Below are 14,729 nucleotides of genomic sequence, written 5' to 3'. Positions count from 1 at the left end.
TGGGTAGTGTCAGCTTTCCTAACCCCAGCACTCAGGAGGCAGAGGCAGGAGGATCTCTGTGAGTTTGAGGCCAACCTGGTTTACAGAATGAGTCCAGGACAGGCAAGGCTACACAGAGAAATCCCATCTGGGAAAAGGAAGGAAGGAAGGAAGGAAGAAGGAAGGAAGGAAGGAAATAAAGCCAGAAAGAACCAATACCATTATCATAAGCTGCAAACTATTCCTGTTAAAGATTTATTTGCAAGGAGAGTCTTTGCGTTTCTTTCTTTTTGAAGAAAGGATCGTGTGTACAGTGTATAACTGTATCATCTGGAAAGGCGGCAGGGAACTGGATATGCAGCAAGCACAGAATGAGTGATTTATTGGATTGAACTAAGAGGCTCAAATGCACCGGGATGAAGCAGACGTGCGCGAGCCAGGTCGTAAGTCTTCTGTCCTCAGACACGAATGAAAATCTCCTTAGGGATACGGCCCTACCTGTAATTTATTTCCACATTATTCTTACGTGCAATATTATTTTTGGCATGTTAATATATTGTCAAAGAATTCCAATCTAGTGACATGACAAAAAGGTGTATTTCACATCAGAAACGTAAAAAGTGTGAAAATCAATTGAATTATTTATCAATGACATTCAATAAAGGTAAGCAGTATATTCTGTGTAATGTCATTTCTCTGGAATAAATCGCAGCCCGGTGAGCTTGGATTAATTACCAGAGTTTTATTCTAATTATTCGGGCCAGTTGGATTTGCTGAAGGAAGATGAAAACCAAGGCTCATCTCTGTCATCCCCTTAAAAGAGAGAGCATTTGGCCCGAATCCATATAATTTAGATGATTTTCCTTTCTTGGCAACTGACTAGACCTGTAAGTTTACATTTGGCAGATAAAATAAATGCTGAATGTCAAAGTCAGTCTTTGATCTGGCAAATAAACCCACAGAAAATTCAGCCTCGATTACTCTTTACACTTATTACACAATCAGCATTATTATAGCAAAGATGGTCACGCGTGCACATTATGTGTATGTGACAAAAGCCAACCAGACACCTACAAATAAATCAAACCATACTGACATCCCCTCGGTTTCCTTTTCACATTCACCCATCTCTAACGTCAGTGATCACAGAGGTGGGAGTGGGGGTGCCAGGATGACACAGGACTTTGTGTACTGTAGTTTTAATCGCTCTAGTAGATTCAAAGGCGAAGAAGGATTAGACACCCAAGAAGAGGGCTGACTGCCTCAGGACTGCCCGGCGTGGTGGTGCACACCTGTCATCCCAGCACTCAAGAGGCAGAGGCAGGTCGATCTCTGTGAGTTCGAGGCCAGCCTGGTCTACAAAGCGCCTCCAGGACAGTCAGGACTACAGAGAAAAACCCTATCTCAAAAAGAAATGTTCAGCGGAAGGGGAGAGAGATATAACTGGTGGCCTAATCTCTCTGACTAGCCAAGGGCATGGGGCCATGGTAGCCAGCGTTGGTGGTAGCTCAGTAAGAGTGGATGGCAGCTGCCTCAGGCCCAGACTGCAGCTGCTGCTTTGCATTCTGACTTACAACATTTTCTCTACACTAGTCTAATGGAGTCTGTATTGTTCCTACGTAAGGAAGCCAGGCTCAGGGAAAAATTCACTGACTTGCCTCAACTCCCTACAGCTAATAAATGGAGAGCACTTATTTGCTAAGTAATACTGTGGCCCCCGGAAAGCAAGATAAAATGTTATTAGGAACTTTAGGTGACTCTAAGGAATGCAATGAAAATACATTGGAGAGGGAGACGGGAGCAGCGCTCTGCAGCCCTGGTAGGTGAGAAGGCATTTGACACCGATGGAAGACAAGGCATAGCCTAGGATGAGGAGAGCACTGAAGGAGAGAATGGGTACTGAGGCAGCCCATCCTTGGCAGGGCTTGTGTTGTGGTGATTTCTGTGTTGAAGTGACCACATCATCAACGCTTCCATGCATGCCTTGGTGTGTGCACACATGTGTGTGCATGTGGGAGGGTGATGGGTAATACTATGTGTGTCTATGTAAAGAGACTTGTGCATGTGCATGAAAGGAGTGTGTGTGTGTTTTGTTTATGTTTATATAAGAACGCTTGTATATGTGCAAAGAGGTGTGTGCAAACAAAGGCAAGGGTATGTGTGTATGTGTGTGTGTGTGTGTGTTGCATGTGTATTGGATAAGTGGAGGGAGGTGTGTGTCTGCTCATGTAATGAGGTTTGTGTGTGGTAGAAAGGAATGCATGTGTGCATGGGGTATGCACACGTGTATAGGGAGGCTTGGTATCACCTATACAGTAATGCACACACGTGTATAGGGAGGCTTGCTATCACCTATACAGTGATGCACACATGTGTATAGGGAGGCTTGCTATCACCTATACAGTAATGCACACATGTGTATAGGGAGGCTTGGTATCACCTATACAGTGATGCACATATGTGTATAGGGAGGCTTGGTATCACCTATACAGTGATGCACACATGTGTATAGGGAGGCTTGCTATCACCTATACAGTGATGCACACATGTGTATAGGGAGGCTTGGTATCACCTATACAGTAATGCACACATGTGTATAGGGAGGCTTGGTATCACCTATACAGTAATGCACACATGTGTATAGGGAGGCTTGGTATCACCTATACAGTGATGCACACATGTGTATAGGGAGGCTTGGTATCACCTATACAGTAATGCACACACGTGTATAGGGAGGCTTGCTATCACCTATACAGTGATGCACACATGTGTATAGGGAGGCTTGCTATCACCTATACAGTGATGCACACATGTGTATAGGGAGGCTTGCTATCACCTATACAGTGATGCACACATGTGTATAGGGAGGCTTGCTATCACCTATACAGGGAAGGCTGGATAGTAGCAGACAGAAGAGACACTCACTACCCTACCACCTCCAACTATACTTACTAACTTTTGTACCTTTCTATAAGACAACAGCTTTCATCTCTCCACCCAAAACATCCAGGGCCTACTCATTTCTATGTATAAAGAAAACCACACACATCTCTAACTACGGACGCACACACCGTTTTCTCAGTCACACTTCACGATTTGACTAAAGCAATTGGAGCAAGCCCAGCATCTTGGGGGCATGCCTATAATCCAAGCGCTGGGGAGGCTGAAGCAGGAGGATCCTAAGTTCAAAGTCAGCCTGAGCTACATGGCCTATGTGAACTGAAAGCCTCTCTGGGCTACAAAGAGAGACCCTCAAGAAAAGAAAGGGGAGTGGGGAAGTAACAGGATCAATATGTAATTTAAACGAACCTGGTCGATACCATTTAAATGATCAAACATGCCAGTTTTGATCAACGCTTTTTCTTTCTATTGATGTGACCTTTATAACAGTTGAATTTGCATACCATGAGTGCAAGAATTCAGCAAGGTTCACTATTGAATGTGTTAAGTGGATGGGGCAGCTACTGAGTGAGAGCAGCCTCTGAGGGACGAGGGGCAAGGCAGCTGTCCCAACCCTCTCTGCAGAAAAGGACAATGGCTAGACACTTCCTTCTAGTATCTGCCTAGCAATTCCCTGTGGCAAAGACTTAGTCCTCTTTGACAGGCCGGCTGTCCAGAAACTGTCCTGTCAGCAGCGGATGACACGGAGGACCTCTGGGATCTTGAAGATGAGACCTAAAGACACTGACGAAAGGCCGTGTAAGTTTACAGAATGTTGAGAAACTTGCTCTGCGTCTCCAAACTATTTTTTGTTTTGTTTTTTGAGACAGGGTTTCTCTGTGTAACTGGCTGTCCTGGACTTGCTTCGTAGACCAGGCTGGCCTGTAACTCACAGAGGTCAGACTGCCTCTGTCTCTAGAGGAATGCTGGGATTAAAGGCGTGTGGCACTACCATCCTGAGGGTCTACCGACCCTTGAGACTTCCAAGGAAAAGGTAGCAACCATAACCATTGTTGCTGCTTGGAGTCTTATAAAGAAAGGGGCCACTCTAAGACTCAAGACAGGCAAGCCACAGCCTAGTTTCTTGTGGTTCAGAACAGACTGAGGCAGGGGTGGGGGTGGGAGGGTTGAGAGAGTCTTAATGGAGGAGTTCAGGGTTACAGTAAGAAGTTCTGGACCCAGAGGGGAACAAGAATGTCACAAAGGTTCCCAAACCAGAGCCTCATGCCTGAGAGAGCTGAGAATAGGGGGAGAAAGCGAAAGGCATTCTTCTACATTTTGCTTGCACAATTGGAAAATTAACTTGGGAGAAGCTCAAGGAGTTTTAAATAGAAGTGTAACGTTTTAACTGGCTCACTAGCATCTATAGAGAACTGGGACAGGTGCATGCCAGGGTGGTATTGGCACACACATGACCCTGTTTCAAGGCAGCCAAGTTCTGGAGGAGAATCGGATGAATTCGGAGGTCACAGGAACAACTGATGACAAAGTGACTGACACCCTTAACTCGGGAAGAGGAGAGTTAAGCACGTCAAGAGAGATCTGAAGGACTATTTTCAACAGCGTGGGTATTTTTAAGTTCATACTTCAGCCATAAAGTCATTTTCCTTTCTACTTGGTGAAATCCTTGAAGACATTTTGGAACACCGTTGGGTCATGGTGTTCAAGCGATTGTACAAAACAATCATCCTCACCCAGTGAGAACAGTGGCTTTGCGAAGGGTGGAATTTTCTTCCTCCCCGAGCATCTCAGTTAGGAGGGAAAGCACTGGCAGAGTCAGAAGCAGTGATATGCATCCCATCAGCCAACTTAAAATACATATAATCCATTATATTAAAAGGTAGCTGCCAGCAACTGTCACGGTAGATGAGGAATCCTACCTTTGTTTAAAGCAAGCTTAAAAATTAATTGATTTCCTTATATTTAGAAAGGGAAGAAAGGCTTTGATGGTAAGAATCTTGAGAAAGTAAAGACTTAGAAGAATTTTTCTCATAAGCAAGCACTAATGACTATAAAAAAAAAAATAAACAACAAACCACCTTTGCTTTGGAGCTTTTTCATTAGTGACTAGTACATGCAAATTAACATATAATGACCCAATATTTGTGTGATTTCTCATTACATTTGTCTCAAGCCATGATAAGCATCAATCTCAAAATGGAATTTTTAGCCTATATGAAAACATTTACAATAAATATATATAAATCAAGTATTTCAGGTTATTTGAAAGTAGTACAGACTGAAAAGGAAGTTGGTGACCAAATAAATATAAGGGTTGGTGGGATTAGGAAGATGGGCCAGTTGGTAAATGCTATTAATGTACAAGGATCTGAGTTCTGAGTCCGCAGGGCCCATGTAAAAAATAGGTATCGTTAGGTGGGGAGTAGGAGGGCCAGAGCCGATTGACAGGTACTTTTTTGCTCAGTCAGTGAGCTTTGGGTTCAGTAAGAGTCACTGCCTCAAAAATAAGGTGGAGAGACAAGAGAAAGACAGCAACATAAACCCTCGGCCTTTAAACACACACAGAAACACACACGCACACACAGAGAAACAAAATACACGCACACACACACATACTCACACACACACACACACACACACACACACACACACTCACAGACACATGCAAATTAAAGTTAAAGAAATACAAAAAAGAAAAGTGGGGATGGGGAGAACCAATCTTATGCACATATATCCAAATCACAGATAACTTACTGTAGCAATAAAATACTATGTAATAGTTGTATTTATTGATCTGGATTTTATGATCATTACATGTGAAAATAATAACGTTTTAGAGGGCACATGTGTTTGTATGAGCATACATGTATACAAAGTGTGGAAAGCCCAGAAACCAAAGGTCATGCTTGGTCCTCACTGTGCTAAGAGTGATGACAATTGTGCCATTTTTACATGTGTCTGGGTTAGACATTGTTAAAGACCACAGGAATTTGTGATCTGTTTTCAAACTCAATAACTGCATGATTCATATGCTCCCTTGAACATGCCTTTAAGCCATATTTAGACAGGAGAGTTTGCCATGCTATGCTAACACAATAAAACAGAGTACAATTAAATCTGTGACAGTCTAGCTAACCATTAATCAGTTGAAATAGTTAGATCATTGATTGACAGGTGAATACTAAGATATTTTCTCCATCCGATAATTTAACACATATATAAATACATACAACGTGTATATAAAGTGGTAGGCTAAACACTTAAGAATACATACATATATAAGAACATGTACGGAGATCTATCTCAGACTGCCAGTGTAGTCATGAAGAAGGGTACATATAAGATCACAGAAACCCAGGCATGGGGAGAAACACACAGTAAGGACACAGAAACCTTTACTGATTAAAAGTAACCTGGGGAGCGGGTATTTTATTTGGGCTATATTTATAGGTTACAATCTACTATGGAGAAAAAAAAATAAATCTGAAGTTCTCATTTAGTTAAGCCATCCTTCCTTGAGTTGAGATGCTGTACCCTCTTCTGGTCCATGCATAGATATTCCAAATTAGTAGGGAAACCCATCGTCCCTTTAATGCTATGATACAATGTCAAGAAGGGAGTCATTTCCTCTGAGGGCAGGAGAAATGTCTTAGTGTCACCCACATAAGGAGCAGGGTGTGGTCACGGAGACACCTGTAACCCCTGTGCTATGTGGGGATGGAGCCATAAGGTTGCTGGTGTGTGAGAGAGGACTCAGGATGGGTGTTATAGAGCGGCACACTTAAGACCCTCCTCTGGCCACCATGCTTGCATGGGCACGCCCTTGTACATACATGTACATCCTCCACACATCTCACATGGATGCACGCACACACACACACACACACACACACACACACAGAGAGAGAGAGAGAGAGAGAGAGAGAGAGAGAGAGAGAGAGAGAGAGAGAGAGAGAGAGATGGTGGAAGGGAAAGATAATAGCAGCACACACCCAGAGAAAGCATGGTGGGCAGTTGCTGACCCTTTCTGCATGCCCTCTAGAAGAGTCTGCCTGGCCTGGGCACCTGTCTGTGCCTCTGTTTTTTTATATCAGGACATAAACAGTAGCTGCCTTTTAAGGGCGTTGCAGGACTACATAAGCTGGGACTGGAAGTGCACAGGCTAGTGATTGCTTCTGGTGACATCTTCCATCTCCCTCAATGTGTGCTTACTGTGTGGAAACTCCCACTGGAGCACCTTTTGGTCTGTGGCATTGCTGGGAGAGGTATTCTTCTTTTGGACCAAGATACCCACTCTGAGAAACAGGAAATATTTTAAACCTAATGACCCAAATGCTCATCTTAGTGAAGTGGGTCCTGCCCCATCTGTCAGGGGTACCCCACTGAGAAACAGGGGCCTCAAGCCTCTTACTCATAGAAACTGTTCGGTGGCCTCGGTCATCTATCCAGTGTTAATGTGTGTTCAGAAACACAAGGCACACGGAGAATGAGCTGCACCCAGGTTAATCTGAAATACTAACACAGCCAAGCTTGGTGGTTCAGGCCTGCAACCGCAGCTATTCAGGTACCTGACCACAAATACAAGCTGAGCTGGGTTGCAGAGCGATTCCAAGGTCATTCTGGGCAACTTACTAACTAGGCCATGACTCCAAAAGGGAATGCAGCTCTAGCTCAATGTCACATGACTTGCCTAGCACATCAAGAGTCTTAGGTTCAGGCCTCGGTGCCAAAAAATAAATACCCAGTCCTCCCTTACTTATGTTGAAGTGGATATTCCATCTTCCTGGGATCTTTCACTCTCTGTGGCCTACAGAATACTTTGTTTAGTTAAGTGGAAAGTGAAAGCTCTGAGTCCTCCAAATCCACAGACCATTTTGTTAAAGCTGCTGCTTGAAGGAGTTTTGTGTGCTAGAGTCACTTTGTGTTCTTTCAGAGGGGCAGCACCCATGCCCCCTGTGCAGTGGAAAGCACCTTAGCCCGATGGGATATAAACTATTTTGCCACATATCTATCTTACTATCAAGACTCACATTTCTGGCTCCCACTGGCTCAGCCATGCCTGTGATTCCACCCCTGTGCGGAACAGTCCCATTACCTTCCATTTACAAGCTTAAAGATCTACTCACGAAATGAGAGGCATCGATGATGACCGGATGGACAAGTGGAAAGGGGGACCTTTGTTTTGCTTCATGAAGACAACAGAGGCCAAGAATGGTCCAAATCAGAGTCAAGAGGAAAGACTACAGTGCTGTGTTTGAAAATCCATTTTTTCTGATTCCAAGTGTCATGGCAGGGTCCCAGGGTTAGTGCTGTTGCTCTTGTGTTTTTACTAACAATCTAGCAACAAAGTCTCAATCCCAAGCACACCTCTGACAAGGCTGAGAGTAGACTATTTTAAACTTGCAGAAAAAGTTCTCCTGTGCAATAATGCTCTATAACTAATATTAAAGTGGAATCTATTTCAAGTGCCTGAACTGACCCTACTTGCTGAGAAAACATGGGGGGAGGGGAGCCATAAGTATACAAAGAGGAAAGAGAAGAGTCATGTGTAGGCCAACGCTATGTGGGTATTTATTGAAAATTAAGAAAAAAGTATTTGCTGTATACTAAGATAGCTGTTTCCTAGGTGACACTTACATATTTAGTGCGGTGTACCACAGGGAAGGTCCTGTCAGTCCCAATGTATGAGGAGTGGGGCAAAGCACTAAAGGTAAATGAGCAGTTAATAGTCACACATTGTGCTGGCTAAATTTATGTCAACTTGACACCGACTATGTATAGCCATCTGAAAGGAGGGAGCCTCGATTGAGAAAATGCCTTCCTAAGATTGGGCTGCGGGCAAGCCTGTAAGGCATTTTTTAGTGATTGATGGGGGAGGGCCTTGCCCACTGTGGGTGGTGCCACCCCTGGCCTGGTGGTCCTGGGTTCTGTAAGAAAGCAGGCTGAGCAAGTCATGGTGGAGCAAGGCAGTGAGCAGCACTCCTCCATGGTTCTGCATAAGCTCCTGCCTCCAGGTTCCTGTCTTTACTTCCTTCAGTGATGAGCTACAATGTGAAAAAGTATAAGCCAAACAAGCCCTTTCCTGCCCAGTTGGTTTTTTTGGTCATGGTGTTTCATCACAGCAATAGAAACCCTGACTAAGACACACGGAGCGGCCAAACTGAGATGACATTTCAGGTCACTGTTATTCCAAAGACCGGACCCCACCCTCCAACACCACTTCGGATGAGCAAATCGTAATCCTAGAGGCTACTCTTCAAACTTGAGTACACCCACAGCACTGTTTTCTGCCTACAAATATAGTTTGGGATTTATTCAGACTTAAAAAAAATAAATAAACAAATTACTGGTGTAGTAAATCGAACAACCCACCAAAAGGTAACTGAAGAAAATTCAACATTGATTCATTCATTCTATGAAGTGTCTAAACACTGCAAAAGTAAAGCTGGGAGTGACAGCCCACAGGTGTGCTCCCAGAATTCAGAAGGCAGAGGCAGGGGGGTTGCTGTGAGGTTTTGGCCAGCCTGGACTGCATGGTAAGCTGTAGGCTAATCTGGGCTATGGAGTATGGCTGTTTCAAGAAACAAACACAGAACAAAAATTAGAAATCCGATAGTAAGAAAATAATTTGATACAGTTTAATTATATCCATTAAATCTAAGCATAGAATAAGAATGTTCTTGGTCCTCATTATTGTTAATCAGTAGTTCAGCAATTCTGCCAATATTTTAAGTTAAAAATAAGCTCTAATTTTGGGGGTGGAGAGTAGGGAGGAAATATAAATACAATCACTCGAAATAAAATCTGTTTGTTCTCTAGAAAACCCTAGAGTATTAAACTTAGAACCTATTGGTATTCACATGAGAGCCCAATAAAGAGATATGAATATAAGATAACCTACAAGAATCAATAGCTTTCCTATAGATCTATGGTAACCAGCCAGAAGATATAATGGAAAATATTGAAGAAACCTAGTGGGCCAGTATTCCTCCTTCATTATTGATAGCAGACATCAGTAATCTTTTTGTGGACGTAGGGGTTCTTTTCACTGTGTCTTTATAAACATGACAATATTTTTAATTTTAGAGACATTGTATTCTTTTATTTTATGCATATGGGTGTTTTGTCTGTGTGCATGCCTATGCACCACATGTGTGCTGGGTGACTGAGGAGGCCAGAAGAGGGCACTGGATCTCCTGAAACTAGAGTTACAGATAGACAGTCCTGAGACACCTCCCGAATGCTAGGCATAGAAACCCAATTCTTTGGAACAGCCAGTGCTGTTAACCTCTGAGCCATCTCTCCAATCCCCACAACCTGTAATTCTTTTTTTTTTTTTTTTTTTGTTTTTCGAGACAGGGTTTCTCTGTGTAGCCTTGGCCATCCTGGACTCACTTTGTAGACCAGGCTGGCCTTGAACTCACAGCGATCCGCCTGCCTCTGCCTCCCGAGTGCTGGGATTAAAGGCATGCGCCACCACGCCCGGCTCTGTAATTCTTAAAATGTAACATAAGCCCTTTGTCTCTCTAGTAGGCAGGAAAGCCAAGGTCTCTAACACACTTTTTTACAAAGTTTTCATCCAAATACCATAGCCCAGGTGCACAAATCTTGCCATATATAGTGACCACTTAGAAACAAATACCGAAATAGTTATAGCAACAGAATTTTATCAAAATGGGTCTTGGAATCCTTCAGGAAGACAATAAATTAGGTATTTAGGCTTATGTTAGTGTAGCCACCATGCTTGCCTGTGGAGAATATCGCTCATACACCGTCCTGTTCTACAGTAAGCCACTTAAAATGGTATTTTTTGCCTATCTTCTTCCCATGAGTTCCTTTGCTTGAAAATTCCTTAGGCCCCACATATGCCTGCATTGATGATGACAGTCCCCCAAACAAAGGGTTTAGAGTAGTGGTTCTGAACCTGGGGGTTGCAACCCCTTTTGGGGGTCGCATATCAGATATCCCACATTTCAAGTATTTAAATATTACGATTCAAGCAGTAGCAAAATTACAGTTATGAAGTAGCAATGAAATAATTTTATGGTTGGGGGGGGCGGTCAGCACAAGAGGAGGAACTGTAGTAATGGGTCGCAGCGTTAGGACCGCTGCTTTCGAGGGAACCAGGAAGGACTGTGTAAGAGCACCTGGTAAGGAGAATGCCCGGTTCCTCTCTTTAGTTACTCAGCAACCTCTGAATCTTAACAAAGCCATTCACACGGATGTGTTAACCTGCTCTCCAAACCCAGGGGGCTGCTGGACCATCTACGGTTTGAGTGGACAGGCTTATACAACCCTTAAGGAAAAACAAACCTGTAAAATACTCTTCGCAAAGCCCCGACTAAACGCAACAAAACGGAGTGATGAAGGTGAGCTCAGCCAAGGAGTGGCAGCTATTGATCGCTCATCTCTCCCAACACTTTCCTTCTAATCCTCTCCATAATTACATAAACTGCGAGTGCTTTCTGAAGCTGTCAATTCCTCTTGCATCCATTTTCAAATGGCCAACACAGACGTGGGCTGGGCACTAGATCAAGCTGTCAATGTCGGCCACCCCTACCCCCCACTTGGCGATCCACAGCCTCTTGGCACATCTGTCAAGGGCCTCCTAGGGTTCTTCAAAACTCTCTCCCCTGGAAGGGAGCAAGAAGGGTGGAGGGCCCAGAGAAATTATTGATCCATTCTTTTAACATGCTAATTTGCCTGAGGCTCCTTCAGTCACTGCCAGTTTGGACACTTCAAAAGAAAACTGTTTTTCAAACTGGAGATGTCTTTTTCAAACACTCAAACTGAAAACAAATGAATGCAAAGTACCAAGTTCACAGTGCAGTGTGAAAGAGGTTGGCCAAACAGAAAAGGCAAGAGTTACAAAGGTGTGGTGTGTGTGTGTGTGTGTGTGTGTGTGTGTGTGTGTGTGTGTGTAAGTTTGAAACATTAAAAGGAAAATTTATTTTTAGATTCGTTTTATTCATGGGTGCTTTGCCTGCAAATATGTCCCTGCACCACATGCAAGCCTGGTACCTGAGAAAGTGTGAGCCTCCATGTGGGTGCTGGGAATCGAACCTAGGTCCTTCCCCTGAACAAGTGCTCTTAACCACTGAACAAACTCTTCAGGCCTGTTGGGAACATTTTAAACTTCTCAAGTCTCCTGTGTTTGAGAACCAAAGAAGGTGTAACCTAGTGAATGCCCTTTATCTTGGGGAGAAAAATTAAGGCTAATGAGATTATGATAATGTATAACATTAGAAACATTGATAATGTTGGGCATCTCCTTAGGGAAGGCATATAGGGAAAAACAAAACAAAACAAAACAAAAACCTAAAACAAGTTCTTCATTTAACTGCATCTGTAACTGGTCACACATCATGAAGGTTAGACAAAAAAGAAAATGAAAAAAGCAGGGTTATGAGAATCAGAAGATTATTAAAATATTTGTTTATCGCCTTGGTTGTCCGCTAAATACATTATCATTGAAACCTAGTACAGATGAAACGACAACATAGAACTGAATGTCTAAGACTATAAAGTAGTAATACATTCTTAAATTTGCAAAGAGTAATTCTCTAAACCCAATCATTTTCTGCTGGGAGTTTTCAGGTCATGTGTCTTGGGAGGGGGGCTGTTATTAGCTGTGAATGGGATTTAAGGATGATGTCACATAAGAGAGGATGTATGGCTCTGCCAGTGGAAGCAACAGTGGGAAACTGGGCATCTTAAATCACAGACGTTCTTAGAGACAAAGGCTTTAGAGAAAAGCATTCCTAGCTGGCTGGGGCTTCCGTAATCATGAGGTTGGGCCATATTTACCTGCCATGGTATTATGGGAGAAAAATCAGTATTCTGTTAACCTCTGACCCCTGGATCCCAGGCAGACAAAGGCCCAAGCTGGAGCCCTGGGCAAAAGTAGCCAAATGTTAAACAGCAGGGAAGCCATTGTGAGACCGGCCTGGGCACAGTCTGCTTCATTGGGGCAAACTGCTATTCACAGAAACAAGCCATGAAGAGACACCACCATAAAATATGAACAAAACGGAACCTTTTTTGCCTTGATTCTAAATTGTTGGTTTTATGGGACTTCATGCTGAACACTATGAAAAAAAAAATCCAATTTGCTTTGAAGCGCATTAGTCTGTCTAACATCTTAATTATTGTTTACAGTGCCATTTGCCTTCTATTAAGAATTGAATAATTACCCAGCGCTTCATAGTTTAAAAAATACAAGCAAACAGGATTATCAGGGTAATTAGGAAACTGTACCATGGCTTTGCACTGGTGTGGGAAATATCTGTATTTGTGCAGGAAATGGTCGTTATCAATCAACTGACTTCAAATGATATTTTAAAGATTCTGAACAATTTGAGCTCTGTAACTTATTATAAAGAGGTTAGGAAGATCACCTTTGAGAAACACAGGTCTGTTTCAACCCATGCTTGGAAACAAGAGCCAGACCAGCAGCTGAACTTTCTCAACCAATCCTGATACCAGAGAACTCACCAAGTGCACAGCAGTCTGCTTCGCTTTAATCCTGATAATCCGTCCCAAATGGACTTTGCACAGCCTCATCTAACTCTGTCAGAGCATGGAGGGGCACCCTCAAAACTCTCTCCCTGCAAACATCTTATTTTCTGACCTTTCCTCCACTTTAATGAGGCTGCCAAGTCGGCCTGGGCCTTGTTTTCTACCCTATGAAATTAACCAAACTCAAGACTACTTGAACATGGGAAAGCACTTCATGCAAAAATCCTCTTCTAGTTTATAAATGTGCATGAAGATCATTGGGTAAAACAGGCAGTGGGCTTTGTGTCCCTGATTTAAAAGGAATAAGGCAAAACTTAGGTCCCTTTGAAGATTTGGGGGAAATAAAGGAGGGAACGGCAGTGCAAAGGCACTGTTCAACCCAGAGTGCACAGAATATACCTTAACGGTGAATATACTTTTGTCGAAGATAGTTTTTAGGGAAATAGGTATATTGACTTGTTTCTAGACACAGGAACTGGTATCCTCATTCATGGATATAGAATTGCAGATGAAAGAACTGGCGGTCATTTGTCCCTGACACATTTTTCAATTATCTATTTGTTGAATGAGCAAATGGACCCATCAGTACCGTAAAACTTATTTTTGAAACTTCCTGGGACCTGGAAACGCTTATAAAGAAGTTGTATCTTTTCCTTCAGATTTTTTTTTTTTTTTTAAGCTCTTTGTCGGAACGCTTCTAAACATTCCTAGCATAATCTGAGTAACGTCTCCTCCCACCTCCGAAAGAACAGCAAGATTCCAACTGGAGCTGTCACTCTCCTACAAGTCTCTGGATTCACCAGAGCCAGGGGTTCTTTTCCAAAGGTCAAAATGAAATGAGCAGCAGGGGCTTGGGTTATTTCGCATGGGGCAGGGAGAGCTGGAAAGTTGACAACCAGTCAAACTGGGGGCTGGGGGGAAGAGAAGGGCTTTAGACAAAAAGTTGCCCAGTGCAAACAGCCCACTCTGGCCTCCAACCCCACTGGTCTCTGGAAGCATTCAAATCAAATGGAAGCTGAATTAATTTGCATGGTGTCTAACCCATTGGGTTCTGCATAAACAGACAGGGCTCCTGGCTGGGGTTTCCAAAGGCAAGGCCCGGTTGCCTTTGTGCCAGGGGGAAATGGGTGTGCTGTTTTGCATGAAGGCGCATACAAAATATGCAAATGGAGAATTTGCTGCCTGGAAAGGCAAGGCCAGGCCAGGCAGACAGCTGAGGACCCACATTCACCCCGAAAATGCTGGGAGTCTCCAAAGGGAGTGGAAAGCCATTCCAACATGCCTGGTTCCCAGGAAGGCGAAATAGACCCTGAATATTCATAGGATGTCCA

At 43.3% G+C, this 14,729-nt stretch overlaps 1 protein-coding gene and 1 long non-coding RNA gene across 2 annotated transcripts in view; both read right to left on the bottom strand.

Moving 5' to 3' along the window:
• The window catches only part of Epha4 (EPH receptor A4), a 142,922-nt gene that overhangs the window by 109,780 nt on the left and 18,413 nt on the right, over positions 1 to 14,729 (bottom strand). The gene's annotated exons all lie outside the window — the stretch shown is intronic.
• Positions 2,461 to 2,901, bottom strand: LOC127196378 (uncharacterized). Its single transcript, XR_007831477.1, has 3 exons — positions 2,860 to 2,901; positions 2,640 to 2,683; positions 2,461 to 2,551 (listed from the first exon to the last, which is right to left on the bottom strand). It is a non-coding gene; the product is annotated as an uncharacterized LOC127196378 (long non-coding RNA).

The sequence above is a fragment of the Acomys russatus genome, chromosome 12, assembly GCF_903995435.1.
Source record: "Acomys russatus chromosome 12, mAcoRus1.1, whole genome shotgun sequence".
Lineage (NCBI taxonomy): Eukaryota > Metazoa > Chordata > Mammalia > Rodentia > Muridae > Acomys > Acomys russatus.
This window is presented reverse-complemented; position numbering and strand designations above follow the sequence as displayed.